Below are 17,388 nucleotides of genomic sequence, written 5' to 3' on the forward strand. Positions count from 1 at the left end.
CAAGTTCAGCCAAGACAGTTAGCGTTTTCAATTTCCAGCCCTTAGCCATTGCAGATCTAGCCATAGCCGTGCAGATCTCACCTACCCACAGGAGATCCTCGCCGTACCGTCAAATCAGCCAGCGTTTATTGTTTCAGCCCACTTTTTTCAGATTTCAGCATCTGCGTTTTCAGCGCACCATTGTGGAGTCGCCGTTATCGCCATCCTCGCCGACACAGTGCCAGTGTTCAGCAGACAGTCAGTGTTTGCGGATTTCAGCTTTTCAACCCTAGCGTTTTCAGTTTTCAGTCCGTCCTCGTCGTTCGTCGGCAAGTTCATTGCATCTAGACCACTATACGAGATTTGTGCAATCTATAGCATAGACCTCTCTCGCCATACAAAGGGGGGCCCTTGGAGAAGGGTTTGAGAAGCGCCTGGTGTCGTATTCTTCTCTCTCTCTTTCTCACAGTCTCAGCACTTTCATTCACAATAGCATTCACTTTGTTTGTGATCATTGCACTCTCTCTCTAAAGGAACGGAAGGCTCTCCCTTCCGTAAGTAAAAGGAACCCTTGAGCGCAGCTCGGAGCACTCATCTTGAGCAATATCAACATTCACTTCCGTTGCACCTTACATTGGTATCAGAGTTTTGGCAGTGTTCTGTATCACCCAAGGAAAGAACCACAAGAAATTTTTTGCTTGTTACGGTCGCACATAACCCAAGTCCACTTGAGTGTGTCGATTCCTAATCGTGTTTTTGAAGAGTGACAGGTAACCCAGGAAACAAGGGCTTGTCGAGCCTCCCCTTGTTCCTCTTCTTACTCATTGAGAGCGGACTGTGCACTTAGCGGCCGGCTAATCGACTTGAGGTGGGGAAAAAGCAACTTTGGTGTGAGCGCAAGGCCGCCAAGGGGTGCGCCCGCAAGGAAGTGTCGAGCTCGGGTAAGAGAAAAGCCTTCTCAAACATCGATTGCAAGCTGGAGAACTCAAGAACCTCAAGAACCCAAGAACCTCAAGAGCCCAAGTTTCTCAAGAACTTAAGTAGCCAAGATCTCAGTGTATGGTCGTCACCCAAAGCAGAATGGATACTTTGCGTGAAGGTGATGAGAGTAGTTGGTGACAAAGAATTTTCCTTACCAGGAGGATTTTTTTCCGATCCTCCCCCTTCCCCGTCTACGCCACGGGTTGCACCAAATCCTATGGAGGCTTTGGTCAAGTCGATGATGGACATGATGCTACAACAAGAGGCGCAACGCACCGCCTTGGATCGCGATCGTGAAGAAAGAAAGGCAACTATGGAGCTTGAGCGTAAGCAAGCACGCAAAGCTCAACACATAGCGGCCGGACAAAGGGGAGCGGCCTTGGAATTAGAGCCTGAGGCGCAGAGAGACCAACTCATGCAAGAGTTGGTCCTATAGGTACTCACCTCGAAATCCGAGCCGGTCAAAGATATGGGCAGTTGATCAGGTAGCACAAGTAGAGATAGAGACTCCAACAATCCAACACTGAGAAGTTGATGTTCAGTAAGTATGAGAGTAAGATGGATGCTAATGTTATTTATTCTTGGTTGCATCAATTTAATGATTACTTTGCAACAACTAAGAAAACAGGGAATAGCAAAGTTTTGACGTAGCCATATATCCTGCCGGTGATGCCATCAATTGGTATCACGCATGGCAAGAGGCACAGTTGGCCGCGCACCTAGAGGAAGCCGAAGAAGGCGTGCCCCTTTCTTTCGATTGGGCCGACTTCCAAGACAAGCTCAAGGTGCGGTTTATGCCACATCAGTACTTAGCGCGGTTGAAAGAAGATTGGCGCAATCTCAAGAAAAATGGTATGCCAGTCATATCTTTCTCTAACAGTGTTTTGTAGCTCGGCACCCAATTACGCAAATCGGATGATGAGCGCAAAGAGGCATTCCTTTTTGGGTTGGACGAGTATATCAAGTTTGATGTCGAAGTACTCGACCACGTGGATCTCATCAAGGCGGTAGCGATTACTCTCGCACAGGAGATAAAGCACAACAAAGGAAAGCCTAAGGAGAACAAGTCTTCTCATAGTACCTCTCAGACTCCTCAGAACCCACACAACAGTAAGAATGGTAACTCTTCTAGCCCATCTTCCTCTAATCCGTCGGAAAAGAATTCTCAAAATGAATCTAAGGGTAAAGCTAAATCACTTGCTAAACCTAAGCTAACCCCAGATGAAAAAGCGGCACAAGGAATTGTAGGAGGGTACATAACGCCAAAAGAACAAGTCATTTAAGCTAAGGAAGGTCGATGTTATCAATGTCACGTCAAGGGTCATATAAAGAAGACATGTCCTAAGAACGTATCCAACAAACCTCAAGAACCCACATAACCCACATCCTCTATTAATGCCATATATAAGAATACTAGTGTGTCCCAAGTTTCTAATGATCATCTAGCTGATGAGTCTCTCATGAAGTGTTATGGTCATGTGAATGGTCAACACATGGTGATCTTGTTTGATTCAAGCAGTATGCATGATGTGATTGGTGCCTTTCTTGTAGAAAGAGCCAACTCCTCTTGAGGTGTCGGGCTTCGCTCCCGGTATGGACTCTCTCATTACACGAGAGTGCCTTGATGTGTTATTAACTGTTCAGCAAGCTTTCTTCCGTAGAAAATTTGTTGCGTCTCCTCTCTCAGGATGTGATATGATTTTGGGCATTAGATGGTTTTGTGAGCATAACCCTCTCATTGATTGGGCAGACAATACGCTCATCCTAAATGCCAAAAGTGACTCTCCCATTATCATTCATGGTGATGAGAGTATTCATTCTTTACCTCTCATTTCTAATGTGCAGGCGAAGCTTGAAAAGAAACATGAGAAGGAGACTCTCTCAGTCTTTCCTTCTCCGAAGCACGACACGCATCTTTTGCATGATAGAGATGTGGTTGTTTGCAAGGATGTTTCTAGTGAAGCTAACCTCATTGCAGATACAATCAGTCACGCAGGACCGATCTTGGCTCTCGAGCCGAGGTCCAAAGAACCCACTCAGGAAGTTTTGTGTGTTCGCATGATTAGTCAGCACGCATTGTTGGAATTTTTGATTCGTGACGATTTCTTGTATTTTCGTCACCGTCTTTATGTGTTCCCTTTTCACAGGCATGCCGTATTGTAGGATGCACATGATTCACTCACGGATGAGCACGGATGTATGCGGATCACTCTCGAAATGAATAAAAGTTTGCATTAAGGAATTCACGTTGTTTCTCAATTGTCCGTTTTGTCAATCGCTTTTACATGTTTCTTCTTTGGCATGACATAGTCTCAGAAAGAGCACGAATAAGATTGTCCATCAAGCATCGGCATTTCCGTTGTGATTTGCCACAGTTGATAGGTTTAGGTCGAAAACTCAAGTTTTGATCCCACTTTTTGCATGTGTTTGGTGAACGGTTTGGCACTCCGTCACTTTGTTCATCTGCATTGCATGCACAGTCATTTAGGAAGAATAGTATTTTTTCAGTTACTCTACACGGAATGGGTATGTTTATGGTTTTGTGTTGGACATGGTTTCAGGAATTTTCCTCCTCGGAGATTCTTGAAGAAGGTGGACCCACAACCATAGCCGAAGATGGAGCATTGAAACCGCAACAGATAATTTTTGTCGCTTTCGGTGCGGCCCAAAAAAGCAAGCATTGCAGTCCTTCATGAAGTTCAAGTATTGCACGACCCACGCATCAGAGTGGGCCGGCGAAGAGTTCTTCGCAGAATTCCAGGAGTTGTTGGTGCACTTCCTCGACGCCATACAGCTCGGTACCAGTACCTCACTTTGAAAAGGAGGGGATGTCACATGCACATCTAACCCTGTGTGCATGTGGACAAGCTATCTCAAGTCTAGGGTTCAGGTCAGCCTAGGAAGTGTTCTGGCACCTTTGTGAGCCTGTGAGCAAGCCGTGCATGTCCAGGCACCTAGATTAGTTGCATATCCTCTGATTGCACACAATATAATCATCAGCATGGCATTCAGTACGCATCATGAGCATTTTACAGAGCATAGAACCCTTTTTCCCAAAATACACATTTTTCACTCATTTATTAATAAGTGACTTTTGTTGGAAAAGTAAGTAGGGCAAATCGCTACGGAAACATAAAAGAAACCCAATGGTCACTCAATAGAAGCAGAAGAGACAGAAGAAGCTCAGGCTTGCAGTGTTCTCTCCTCAGCAAGACGGCAGAAGACCTTGTGTTTTCAGCCAGTTAGACAACCAGCGTTTTTGGATTCTGTCAGATCCTCTAGTGTTTTCAGTTGCAGATCAGCCGAGCGTTTTTCTCCACAGCATCAGAATTTTCCTAGCGTTTCCATCAACAACAGATGAGCTTGGCATTTTTCTGTAGTAGATCAAGCCTACCAATTTGCAATTTTCGGCGCCAATTCAGCCAAGACAGTTAGCGTTTTCAGTTTCCAGCGCTTAGCCATTGCAGATTTAGCCATAGCCTCGCAGATCTCACCTACCCGGAGCAGATCCTTGCCGTATCATCGGATCAGCCAGCGTTTACAGCTTCAGCCCGCTGTTTTCAGATTTCAGCATCTGCGTTTTCAGTGCATCGTCGTCGAGTCGTCGTCATCGCCATCCTCGCCGACACAGTGTCAGTGTTCAGTAGAAAGTTAGCACTTGCAGATTTCAGCTTTTCAGCCCTAGCGTTGTCAGTTTTCAGTTTTCAACCCGTCCTCGTCCTCGTCGTCGTCGACATAGTCGGCAAGTCCATTTCATCTAGACCATTGTACCATATTTGTGCAATCTACAGCATAGACCTCTCTCGCCATAGAGAGGGGGGCCCTTGGAGGAGGGTTTGAGAACCGCCTGGTGTCGTATTCTTCTCTCTCTCTTTCTCTCAGTTTCAGAACTTTCATTCACAGTAGCATTCACTTTGTTTGTGATCATTGCACTCTCCCTCTAAAGGAACGGAAGGCTCTCCCTCCCGTAAGTAAAAGGAACCCTTGAGCACAGTTCGGAGCACTCACCTTGAGCAATATCAACATTCACTTCTGTTGCACCTTACAAAGTGAAGGGAACAACCTCCAAAGATCACATCCGAAAGACAAAAACATAGGATTGTCTACTCTAATGTACTAGTAGAAGATCCTATCACACCAAAAATCTAAAGGACTAAGAAACCACTGAAGTGGCTCATGAAAACATCCGCCATGATACTAATTGCACTCTGGGCAAAAGCACACCGTCCAAAAGTCGCAAGAAGCGGGCAAGGAAACCAAGGACGAGAAGACTGTGAGAACACCAGAAGTCAAATGAAGATAATAACATGGAAGCCCATTTGAAAAAGAGAGATCCTCAAAATTGTGCTATGAGGTAGCTTCGTCTCAATTTTACGTCAGAATAGAGCATCCATTGTCATTGGAAGCTCTAGAACTGAAGTTGGGAGCCCCCCTCTAAAGATAGGAAGCCCCCTTCTTGTTCAATCATGGAAAAATAGAATAAAACCCACCATAAAGAAATCTGAGACAACCTAGAGTTAAATTGATTTCTCTGTGACTGAATTGCAAACCCTAAGTCTCATAAAACTCGAGACCCAAAGAGGGTCATCTGTCAAGATCAAACCTGTGGGGACAATCTGATACAATATGCCAAACTCCATATAGACTCAGAAGAGCACATATACTCCTACTGTTGTAACTCGCTTCCTTAAAATCTTTGTCAAAAGTATGTCCTTCCACTTATGCTTCAGAGAATAAACCCACACAACTGTGTAATCAATATCCAATACACAACATTATAGTAATACTCAAGGTGAGAGTAAAGGAATCGCCTAGGGGACCTACACTAGGCCTTTGAAAATCGAAATGGTTGTCCCAAGGTTGGAGCTCTCCAAAGGAATATACAAGAGGAGCCTCAATATGTTGCTGATTGCGGAAGTAACTACCGACATTGCATGCAAACTTGTCATCTGGATCTCGAGAGATCTTCTGTTGTACATCAAGATTGCAAAACTGTCTATCAACTGGAACTGACAAGCTCACAAACGGGCATGGATGATGGGAGTGATCAAATCTGTATAGCCACACTACTGTCGCAGAGAGAACATGGAGATAGGAGTAGTCCACACCCCAAAAAGGTATTAAGGTGGTACAAAATCTAAAATTTGCAACCTACTACCCCTCTTTGAAGATGGAGTGAAACTCCGCATATGCTTGTGCAAGACAAGGCTGGAACTCCAGATCAGCCTACATAAAGCCTCCATAGGGATAACTCTGCCAATAACTCCAAGGTAAAAGTGAAATCGCAAAGACGCAACAATTAAGCTAATCCATTTTCTCGAAGAATACATAGTCATAGGAACCCGCTCCATATGTGTTCAAGAAGATCCCACTGCTGTCCAAACATTTCTCTCTCAGAAGAAGAATTCCGGGAAAATGGTATCCCCTCCTAGATCCAAAACCCACAAGCTTGCTCCCCTTGCTAGAAGAGACAACAACAAATCTCCATCTTTAAAAACCAAAGCAATTAGCAATGCCCCACATCCTAAATCCTCCACGGGGTTCCTCTCGGTGAAGAGAGGTCGGGGTAAAGAAGGGTAGGTAGAAGAGAGGGAAATCGTAGAGAAGGTCCATAGCCTGTACATAACCCAAACCATGCCTAAATTGGAAAAAAGTGCAGGATCACACAACAGGATTTCTCTCTCAATTAAGTCCGATATGGCACCGGACCAGCCTCCTACACCGAGCATCGAAGGTGGTCAAGACACCAAGGCTCTATTACCAAGTCAAAATAGGCAGGGGAAGGTGCAATGAAGACACACAAATCCGGTGGACACCTCGACTCCAATCATCCTTGACTCCGAAAAGATCCTTTGACACTAAAGAACGCGTGCAATGCCACATACATAACTAAGCTAGAAAGAGACTGGACCTCTGAAAATGAGAGAGAGAGAGAGAGAGAGAGAGAGAGAGAGAGAGAGAGAGAGAGAGAGAGAGAGAGAGAGAGAGAAATCTGGGAAAGGCTCCCCATGTTGTATATAAAGCTTCATACACAAGTGGCCAAGGGTGGTCCAGCATAGATCTATTATGCCCTAAATGGATAGAACCCCGGTACACATAACTGCTGCTACTACCTCCATGTGCTCTTGCACATGAGACCACTGATTCGACCTCAAGATCAGCAACAAGCCCCAAGCATCCTGAGAGAACAAGATGCACCTCCTATTGACAGCAAGCTAGAATGATCGAGAAGAGAGAAAGACGAATACACCAAGGCCATCATGTGATGCTACCCTTAATGTGTCATGAAGTCTTCGCCCCTCCTCTACATAGCTGGCTGCTGTTGTGACTTAGGCTGCCCACTATGGGCACCCTGTTGGGTTGCTAAAACCACTTATTGCTACTAGACTAAAGGGGCTTAAGTTGTAATCCGTAGCTGATGTCTAGAAGCTATGCAGATAATGCTTGCGATTGCGATGGAATCGCAATAGCGAAGGAAAGCCTAAAGGCTGCATAGGATTGTGCAAGCTATTTTCGCTTACAAGCATAGGCAGTGTGGAGGGTTGCAAGCAAGCATGTGGGCCTCTTGTTTGGCCTCTTGCTTCTCCTATTCCTTTTCTTCATCTACTAAGAAGCTTGAGGGCACATCATTATCATCATCGATGGCAACATCTAGATTATAATATTCGAGACCTCTGTGTGTGTGTGTGATATACCATACGACTAGTATCCACTTGTACGAAACTCCATGCCAGTCTAGAGATAAATAAAGAGGACACAGTGAATGTATCAACCTCCAACGATCACATCCGGAAGACAAAAGCATAGGATTGCCTGCTCCAATGTAATAGTAAGAGCAACTGTCACACCAGAAATCCAAAGGACCAAGCAACCACCAAAGTGGCTCAAGAAAACATCTGCCATGATACTAATTTCAATATGGCATACTAATTGCACTGTAGGAAAAAGCACACCATCCAAAAGTCGCAAGAAGCGGGCAAGGAAACCAAGGACGAGAAGACTGTGAGCGTGGAATTGAATGGAACACCAGAAATCAAATGAAGATAATAACCTAGAAGCCCCCTTTGAAAAAGAGATATCCTCAAAAGTGCGCTATGGGGTAGCTTCATCTCAATCCTACATTGGAATCCATTGTAACTCGAAGCTCCAGAATCGAAGCCTAAGTCTCATAAAACTCGAGACCCAATGTCACGTGCACACTTCACTTGCGCCACGTGGACAAGCTTCTGCTACAGTTTAGCGTCAGTCTTAGTTGAGGATCTAGCATGGCTCACCAGAATTGAAGCCTAAGTCTCATAAAACTCGAGACCCAATGTCAAGTGCGCACTTCACTTGCGCCACGTGGACAAGCTTCTGCTACAGTCTAGCGTCAGTCTTAGCTTAGAATCTAGCATGGCACCCTTGTGAGCCTCTAGCAGGATGTGCATGTCGAGGCCGGTCATAGTTGCATACCCTCACTTTTGAGCCTCTAGCAGGATGTGCATGTCCAGTCCGGTCACAGTTGCATATCCTCACTTGCACAGTTAAGTCACTTAAGCATATAGGCATATGAAAAGTCACTTAAATCATTTATTAATAAGTGGCTTTGGCATGACATTTATTAAAAGTTAGGTAGGAAAAATGGCTAAAAGACCTATAAATGAATCCCTTGGGCACCAATAGAAAGCAGAGGAGCAGAACTAAGTGCCTCTCAAGAAGCACCAGCAGGACCAACGTTTTTGGACCAACAAAAGCCAGCGTTTCTTCCATTAGTCACCAACGTTTTCAGCCACCAAAACATCAGTGGCCCATCAACGTTTTTGGTCACTTTTCAGCCCTTTCTTCATTGCCAGCAGTACCTCCAACAGATTTCAACCTTCAGCCCATTAGCAGCACCAACAATTTCAGTTTTCAGCCCATCGCCGTCCCCGACGATAGCAGATCTGCCCACAACCACCTCCTCCTCCTCCTCCTCGGCAACGTGGCACCAAGCATCTATAACAACACCCTTAGCACCTCAGTAGTACCTTCAATACCCAGCATCGGTAGCATCAAGTACCATTAGCATCTCAGCATCTCATCATTTAGCATCATTGTATTAGCAAGTGATAAAGCAAGTACTTGCTATGGCAACAGAGCAAGGGGCCCTTGAGGTGGTTGGGACCCGACATGCCGTGTCTACTCTCTCTCTCTCTCTCTCTCTCTCTCTCTCTTTCTCTCTCTCTACATCTCTCTCTTTCATTCAGTTCAATTCTTAGCTTAGGACCTAACCTGGCACCCTTGTGAGCCTCTAGTAGGACGTGCATGTCCAAGCCGGTCATAGTTGCATACCCTCACTTGCACATTTAAGTTACTTAAGCATATAGGCATATGAACAGTCACTTAAGTCATTTATCAATAAGTGACTCTGACATGACATTTATTAAAAGTAAGTAGGGAAAATGGCTAAAAGACCTAAAAATGAAGCCCTTGGGCACCAGTAGAGAACATAAGAGCAGAACTAAGTGTCTCTCAAGAAGCACCAGTAGGACCAGCATTTTTGCACCAGAGAAAGCCAGTATTTCTCCCATCAGTCACTAGCATTTTCAGCCACCAAAACGTCAGCAGCCCATCAACGTTTTCGGTCAGTTTTCAACCCTTTCGTCATTGCAAGCAGTACCCCCATTGCAACAGATTTCAGCCTTCAGCCCATTAGCATCACCAGTGATTTCAATTTTCAGCCCATGGTCGTCCCCGGCAATAGCAGATCAGCCCACATCCTCCTCCTCCTCGTCATCGTCATCGTCGTCGTCTACGCAACACCAAGCATCTCTAATAGCACCCCTTAGCACCTCAGTAGCACCTTCAGTACCCAGCATCAGTAGCATCAAGTACCCATTAGCATCTCAGCATCTCATAATTTAGCATCATTGTATCAACATTTTGTGCAAGTAATAAAGCAAGTACTTGCTCTGTTGCCAGAGCAAGGGGGCCCTTCAGGGTGGTTGGGACCCGACATGCTCTCTCTCTCTCTCTCTCTCTCTCTCTCTCTCTCTCTCTCTCTCTCTCTGTGTGTGTGTGTGTGTGTGTGTGTGTGTGTGTGTGCGCGTCTCTCTCTTTCATTCAGTTCAATTGAGTTCTTTTCAAGTGAAGTAATGTAAGCTTGTGTTTGTACTGAGTACTAGATCTGAGCTAAATCCTTAAACCCTTCCGCTGCACCTGACACCCAAAGAGGATCACATCATTGGTAAACTCGATCTGCTAAGAAATGAAAGACCACAAATGTCATCACACCATCGGGTCCCGCAATACCTAGCTACTCAAGAAAACTCCCTGAGATCAAACCATATGTATGCCACTCCTCGGCATCTGTCAAAATCAAACCTGTGGTTACAATCCGATACAATATGCCAATATCCATAAAGACTCGGAAGAGCACATATACTCCTACTGTTGTAACTTCCTTAAAATCTCTGTCAAACGTATGTCATTTCCACCTGTGCTTAATTGTGTATTGGATATTGATTACACCAAGAAAGAGTCGGAAATCTAGATCTCCGATCACATAAATCTCCAAACTGCTATGGGAAGTCCAACAAAACTGTGGACAACGAAGACTACTGACCTATAAGCTCTCCGATGATGAAGAATCAAAGAGCTTAACTACCACAGTATACCACACATGAACTTTAAATTATATTTGAAGGACGCCATCAGAACTGAGAGTGACAAATTTTATTGATTGTAATTGGCTCCTAGTCCAAGAAGGACTAGCATCCACCTAAACGAAACTCCATGCCAGTCTAGGGATAAAGAAAGTGTCACGTGCACATCTAACCCTATGTGCATGTGGACAAGCTATCTCAGCTCTAGGGTTCAAGTCAGCCTAGGAAGTGTTCCGTCACCTTTGTGAGCCTTTGAGCAGGCCGTGCATGTCCAGGCACTTAGATTAGTTGCATATCCGCTAATTGCACACAACATAATCATCAACATGGCATTCAGTCCCCATCATGAGCATTTTACAAAGCATAGAACCCTTTTTCCCAAAATACACATTTTTTACTTATTTATTAATAAGTGACTTTTGTTGGAAAAATAAGTAGGGCAAATTGCTAAGGAAACATAAAAGAAACCCAGTGGTCACTCAGCAAAAGCAAAAGAGACAAAAGAAGCTAAGGCTTGCAGTGTTCTTGCCTCAGCAAGAAGGCAGAAGACCTTGCGTTTTCAGTTGCAGATCAGCCCAACGTTTTTCTCCACAGCAGCAGATCCTTTTCTAGCGTTTCCATCAACAGCAAATCAGCCTAGCGTTTTTCAGTAGCAGATCAAGCCTAGTAATTTGCAATGTTCGGCACAAGTTCAGCCAAGACAGTTAGCGTTTTCAATTTCCAGCCCTTAGCCATTGCAGATTTAGCCATATACTCGCAAATCTCACCTTACCCACAGGAGATCCTCGCCGTACCGTCAAATCAACCAGCGTTTACGGTTTCAGCCCACTTTTTTCAGATTACAACATCTGCGTTTTCAGCGCATCATCGTGGAGTCGCCGTCATCGCCATCCTCGCTAACACAGTGCCAGTGTTCAACAGACAGTTAGTGTTTGCGGATTTCAGCTTTTCAGCCCTAGCGTTTTCAGTTTTCAGCCTGTCCTCGTCGTCGTTATCATCGATGTGGACATCGTCGGCAAGTTCATTGCATCTAGGCCAACATACGAGATTTGTGCAATCTATAGCATAGACCTCTCTCGCCATAGAGAGGGGGGCCCTTGGACGAGGGTTTGAAAAGCGCCTGGTGTTGTATTCTTCTCTCTCTCTTTCTCACAGTCTCAGCACTTTCATTCACAATAGCATTCACTTTGTTTGTGATCATTGCACTCTCTCTCTAAAGGAACGGAAGGCTCTCCCTTCCGTAAGTAAAAGGAACCCTTGAGCGCAGTTTGGAGCACTCATCTTTAGCAATATCAACATTCACTTCCGCTGCACCTTACATTGGTATCAGAGTTTTGGCAGTGTTTTGTATCACTCAAGGAAAGAACCACAAGAAATGTTTTGCTTGTTGCGGTCGCACATAACCCAAGTCCACTTGGGTGTGTCGATTCCTAATCGTGTTTTTGAAGAGTGACAGGTAACCTAGGAAAGAAGTGCTTGTCCAGCCTCCCCTTGTTCCTCTTTTCACTCATTGAGAGCGACTGTGCACTTAGCGGCCGGCCAATCGACTTGAGGTGGGGAAAAAGCAACTTTGGTGTGAGCGCAAGGCCGCCAAGGGGTGCGCCCGCAGGGAAGAGTCAAGCTCGGGTAAGAGAAAAGCCTTCTCAAAAATCGATTGCAAGCTAGCGAACTCAAGAACCTCAAGAACTCAAGAACCTCAAGAACCCAAGAACCTAAAGAGCCCAAGTTTCTCAAGAACTTAAGTACCCAAGATCTCAGTGTATGGTCGTCACGCAAAGCGGAATGGATACTTTGCCTGAAGGTGATAAGAGTAGTTGGTGACAAAGAATTTTCCTTACCAGGAGGATTTTTTTCCGATCCTCCCCCTTCCCCATGTACGCCACAGGTTGCACCAAATCATATGGAGGCTTTGGTCAAGTCAATGATGGACATTATGCTACAACAAGAGGCGCAACGCACTGCCTTGGATCGCGACCGTGAAGAAAGAAAGGCGTAAAGCTAAATCACCCCAGTTGAAAAAGCTACACAAGAAATTGTAGGAGGGTACATAACGCCAAAAGAACAAGTCATTTATGCTAAGGAAGGTCGATGTTATCAATGTCACCTCAAGGGTCATATAAAGAAGACATGTCCTAAGAAAGTATCCAACGAACCTCAAGAACCCACAGAACCCACATCCTCTGTTAATGCCATATATAAGAATACTAGTGTATCCCAAGTTTCTAATGATCATCTAGCTGATGAGTCTCTCATGAAGTGTTATGGTCATGAGAATGGTCAACGCATGGTGATCTTGTTTGATTCAAGCAGTATGCATGATGTGATTGGTGCCTCTCTTGTAGAAAGAGCCCGCTTGGAGGTTATCCAGACAACTCCTCTCGAGGTGTCGGGCTTCGCTCCCGGTATGGACTCTCTCATTACACAGAAGTTTTGTGTGTTCGCATGATTAGTCAGCACGTATTGTTGGAATTTTTTATTCGTGACGATTTCTTGTATTTTCGTCACCGTCTTTATGTGTTCCCTTTTCACAGGCATGCCGTATTGTACGATGCACATGATTCACTCACGGATGAGCACGGATGTATGCGGATCACTCTCAAAACGAATAAAAGTTTGCATTATGGAATTCACATTGTTTCTCGATTGTCCGTTTTGTCAATCGCTTTTACATGTTTCTTCCTTGGCATGACACAGTCTGAGAAAGAGCACGAATAAGATTGTCCATCAAGCATCTGAATTTCCGTTGTGATTTGCCACAGTCGGTAGATTTAAGTCGAAAAGTCAAGTTTCGATCCCACTTTTTGCATGTGTTTGGTGAACGGTTTGGCACTCCGTCACTTTGTTCATCTGCATTGCATGCACAGTCATTTAGGAAGAATAGTATTTTTCCAGTTACTCTACACGGAATGGGTATGTTTATGGTTTTGTGTTGGACATGGTTTCAGGAATTTTCCTCCTCGGGGATTCTTGAAGAAGGTGGACCCGCAACCATAGCCGAAGATGGAGAATTGAAGCCGCAACATATCATTTTTTGTCGCTTTCGGCGCGGCCCAAAAAAGCAAGCATTGCAATCCTTCATGAAGTTCAAGTATTGCACGACCCACGCATCAGAGTGGGCCGGCGAAGAGTTCTTCGCAGAATTCCAGGAGTTGTTGGTGCACTCCCTCGACGCCATACAGCTCGGTACCAGTACCTCACTTTGAAAGGGACGGGATGTCACATGCACATCTAACCCTATGTGCATGTGGACAAGCTATCTCAGGTCTAGGGTTCAGGTCAGCCTAGGAAGTGTTCTGGCACCTTTGTGAGCCTGTGAGCAAGCCGTGCATGTCCAGGCACCTAGATTAGTTGCATATCCTCTGATTGCACACAATATAATCATCAGCAAGGCATTCGGTACGCATCATGAGCATTTTACAGAGCATAGAACCCTTTTTCACAAAATACACATTTTTCACTCATTTATTAATAAGTGACTTTTGTTGGAAAAGTAAGTAGGGCAAATCGCTAAGGAAAGATAAAAGAAACCCAATGGTCACTCAATAGAAGCAGAAGAGACAGAAGAAGCTCAGGCTTGCAGTGTTCTCTCCTCAGCAAGACGGTAGAAGACCTTGTGTTTTCAGCCAGTTAGACAACTAGCGTTTTTGGATTCTGCCAGATCCTCTAGCGTTTTCTAGTGGCTCAAGAAAACATCCGCCATGATATTGATAGCAGTGTGGAAAAAAGCACACCATCCAAAAGCTGTGCTCGGTACAGATTGGAGCAACTTGAGGGCGTGATGATCCTCACAAACAATTAAATCTCTATCAATGCACAAAATGTGTGTCCTGCTTAGGAGAAGAAACGATTGAGAGAGGTTCCTTTTCATGCAATGATTGACTCGTTTCTGAACTGTGGGACTGTGTACTAAGAGAGACTATGCGACTATGTGCTTTATCCGGTGGACACCTCGACTCCAATCATGATTCTTTGACACTAGAGAACACTTGCAATGCCACATACGTATACAAGGCCACTTTGAAGAAGAGAGTTCATTGAGCTAGAAAGAGACAGGACCTCTGAAAGAGAGAGACAGAGAGAGAGGGAGAGAGGCTCCCCATGCTGATACAAAGCTGCAAACACAAGTGGCCAAGGGTGGTCTAGCATAGATTTGTTATGCCCTAAATGGATAGACCCCTGGTACATGCACAACTGCTACTCCTACTGCCATCTTCTCTTGCACATGAGACCACTGACTTGGCCTTAGATCGACAACAACCCCCAAGCATCCTGAGAGAACAAGATGCATTTCCTACTGGTAGCTAGCTAGACAGATCTAGAAGAAGAAGAAGAAGAAGAGAATTTTAGCGTCATAGGAAACTATCCCAAAAGACCTTAAAGATCTATCTGACGAGGAGAGTTGAACTCAAGTCCTGTTATTCAAGAGGGAAATGGCATAACCAACCTACCACACCAAGGCCATCATGTGATCTTGCCTTGAATGTGTCTTGAAGTCTTCGCCCCTCGTCTACATAGCTAGCTACTGCCCCTGCCCACTACATAGTGCCGTAGGCTGTATGCCCGACCCAAACATCAGCCCCCACGACCTAATAAATAGAAGAAAAAGTGGAAAAATGTGGAGAAGGGCCTAGGCAACATTTGGAAGCACCGGGAAGGTAGGATAAACATCCACCAGGCCTCTAGGAAGCTACATGACCATGGATAGGGCCAAAACCGTAAGAATCTCCTCCACTCAACCGAGTCATGAGTCGTGACGACAGCTTCTGCAGTCCGAAGGGCTACAAGCATGCATGTGGGTATATCTTAGAATAGCCGAGGACTCTAAACTCTTCCCACCAAGAAGTATTGTGGATTATCTTCCGGGTATTCATCACCGAGGAAATAATTGATGTTCTTACTTTCAAGCAAGGCAAAGTGTATGTGCCTTACAGGCTTGACTATCTCTTGTGCAATTTACTTTTGAGTATCCTTTTTCATGTAATGCAAGGCACCTTGGCATATACTAAAAAAAACACATAATGGACTATTGAAGACGTGTTGCGTGCACGTCTTTAGTCGTCGAATGGATTGGAAAAAGTATCTCGTGGAAATTGAATTGCCTTATAGCAGTGCGAATAGTGGTGATAGTCTGTAATGATTGTCTACAAGCTATGCAGAAAATGCTCGCGATTGTGAAGGAAAGCCTAAAGGCTGCATAGGATCGTGCAAGCTATTTTTGTTTACAAGCATAGGCAGCGTGGAGGGCTGGAAAAGCAAGCATGTGGGCCTCATGTTCGGCCTCTTTTTCCTCTTCTTCATCTACTAAGAAGCTTGAAGGCACATCATTATCATGATCGATGGCGACATCTAGACCTTGGGCTCAGGAACAGTGTGGTATGAGCCCACCGCATCAGCGACCCTCCCCCTCCTTTGCTGCCTTGGAAGAGCCAGCTGAACTGAAATATCCCACTGGCTATGGAGAGTGTGAATATATATCCCGTTGCCAAATGTGGATTTGCCCTTCCATCCCTTTTTCTGGATTTGCGCTTGCATCGTGTATTGCGACTTCTAGCAAGTTGGTATTGCTTGAGGAGGAGTGTATATTTTGGAGCTCATGGCATACTATAACAAAACATACAATACCTTACAAAGAGTGAAGTGAAGTTTTCTAGTTGGACATTTATTTCTAGCTGTACATAGCATTCATTGCCTTCAACTACAATTGGTGCCCAGCACGTCCAAGAACATCAATCATGCATGTGCAACAATCTACGCTACCGTTCACTATCAATATGTCCTAGAACATCAACCATGCATGTGCAAAAATATACGAAACCAAAAACGGTACGCCCACAGAGACTTGAGATATACTCTTCTTCACCTTTATTGCTTGCTCTCCCGGGGACAACTGTCTATAGTAGAACCTCATAGTGGTCATGTGAAGACCTGTGTTGCAGATCAACAAATGCTGGGGAGAATTTGGAATGACGGGCGCCCAAAAAACAGATGAGACATCAGCCAGGACCTTGAGACTCTGATCTGATCGCTCCAACTAACGCTCCTCAGCAGCTGCGCACAAGAGATCAAGAACACCACAGCGGAGTCAGCGAGACTCTCTCCAGAGAAGGAGACTGAGATTGAGACTGAGACTGCCCTGCCCCGCCCCTGGCCTCTGCCCGGCGACAGAGAGAGACGGATGAGAAAGTCAAACATCCAATCCACTGTCCCATCAGATTCTGATCGTTCCAACTGTACAGACAGCGCACACAGTCCTGCAATAACTGGACAGCAAGAACAACATAATCGTGATCGCCTCTTGTCAGGTGGAGATTGAGATTGGAATGGGGGCCGCGCGAACGCGAGCCCCCGCTGCCACAAATTATGACGTGCACTCTCCCTCAGAGGGGAGATGCTAGGGTGCGGCCCGTCCGCAGTGCAATGGAAAGGCCGACCCTAGGCCATCGGCCTTCATGATCACCGATTGACCCCGCCCAGGTAAGTATGTCTTCACCTGCCACCCACGTCCCCTCTTATACCAACGCACCTCGCCGGTAGCGCCGATGGGATAACTCAATTTTCATACCCAATGAATATGTCATCTCTATCATCCACATCCAAGAGTGTTGTGATGATGGCATTCCTCGCTCGCAAATCAAAACCTTGCTCTGATGCCACTTTCATTGTGGCATGAGTATATGCCTTTACCTCATTTTCATCAACTGTAGAAGGTGTTGTCCATCAATGCGTGCCAATTCAAGAAATTGATGAAATCCCATCATGCCGATTTGAACAATTCAACCAATGAAATTGTATCTTTTGAACTTAT

General features: G+C 45.2%; 1 non-coding gene across 1 annotated transcript; it reads right to left on the reverse strand.

The window, feature by feature from the left end:
• Window positions 1-16,903: 16,903 nt before the first annotated feature.
• On the reverse strand, window positions 16,904-17,065 carry LOC147425135 (U1 spliceosomal RNA). Its single transcript, XR_015186503.1, has one exon. It is a non-coding gene; the product is annotated as a U1 spliceosomal RNA (small nuclear RNA).
• Window positions 17,066-17,388: the final 323 nt, after the last annotated feature.

This window comes from Adiantum capillus-veneris, chromosome 25, assembly GCF_014529385.1.
Source record: "Adiantum capillus-veneris isolate H3 chromosome 25, ASM1452938v2, whole genome shotgun sequence".
Lineage (NCBI taxonomy): Eukaryota > Viridiplantae > Streptophyta > Polypodiopsida > Polypodiales > Pteridaceae > Adiantum > Adiantum capillus-veneris.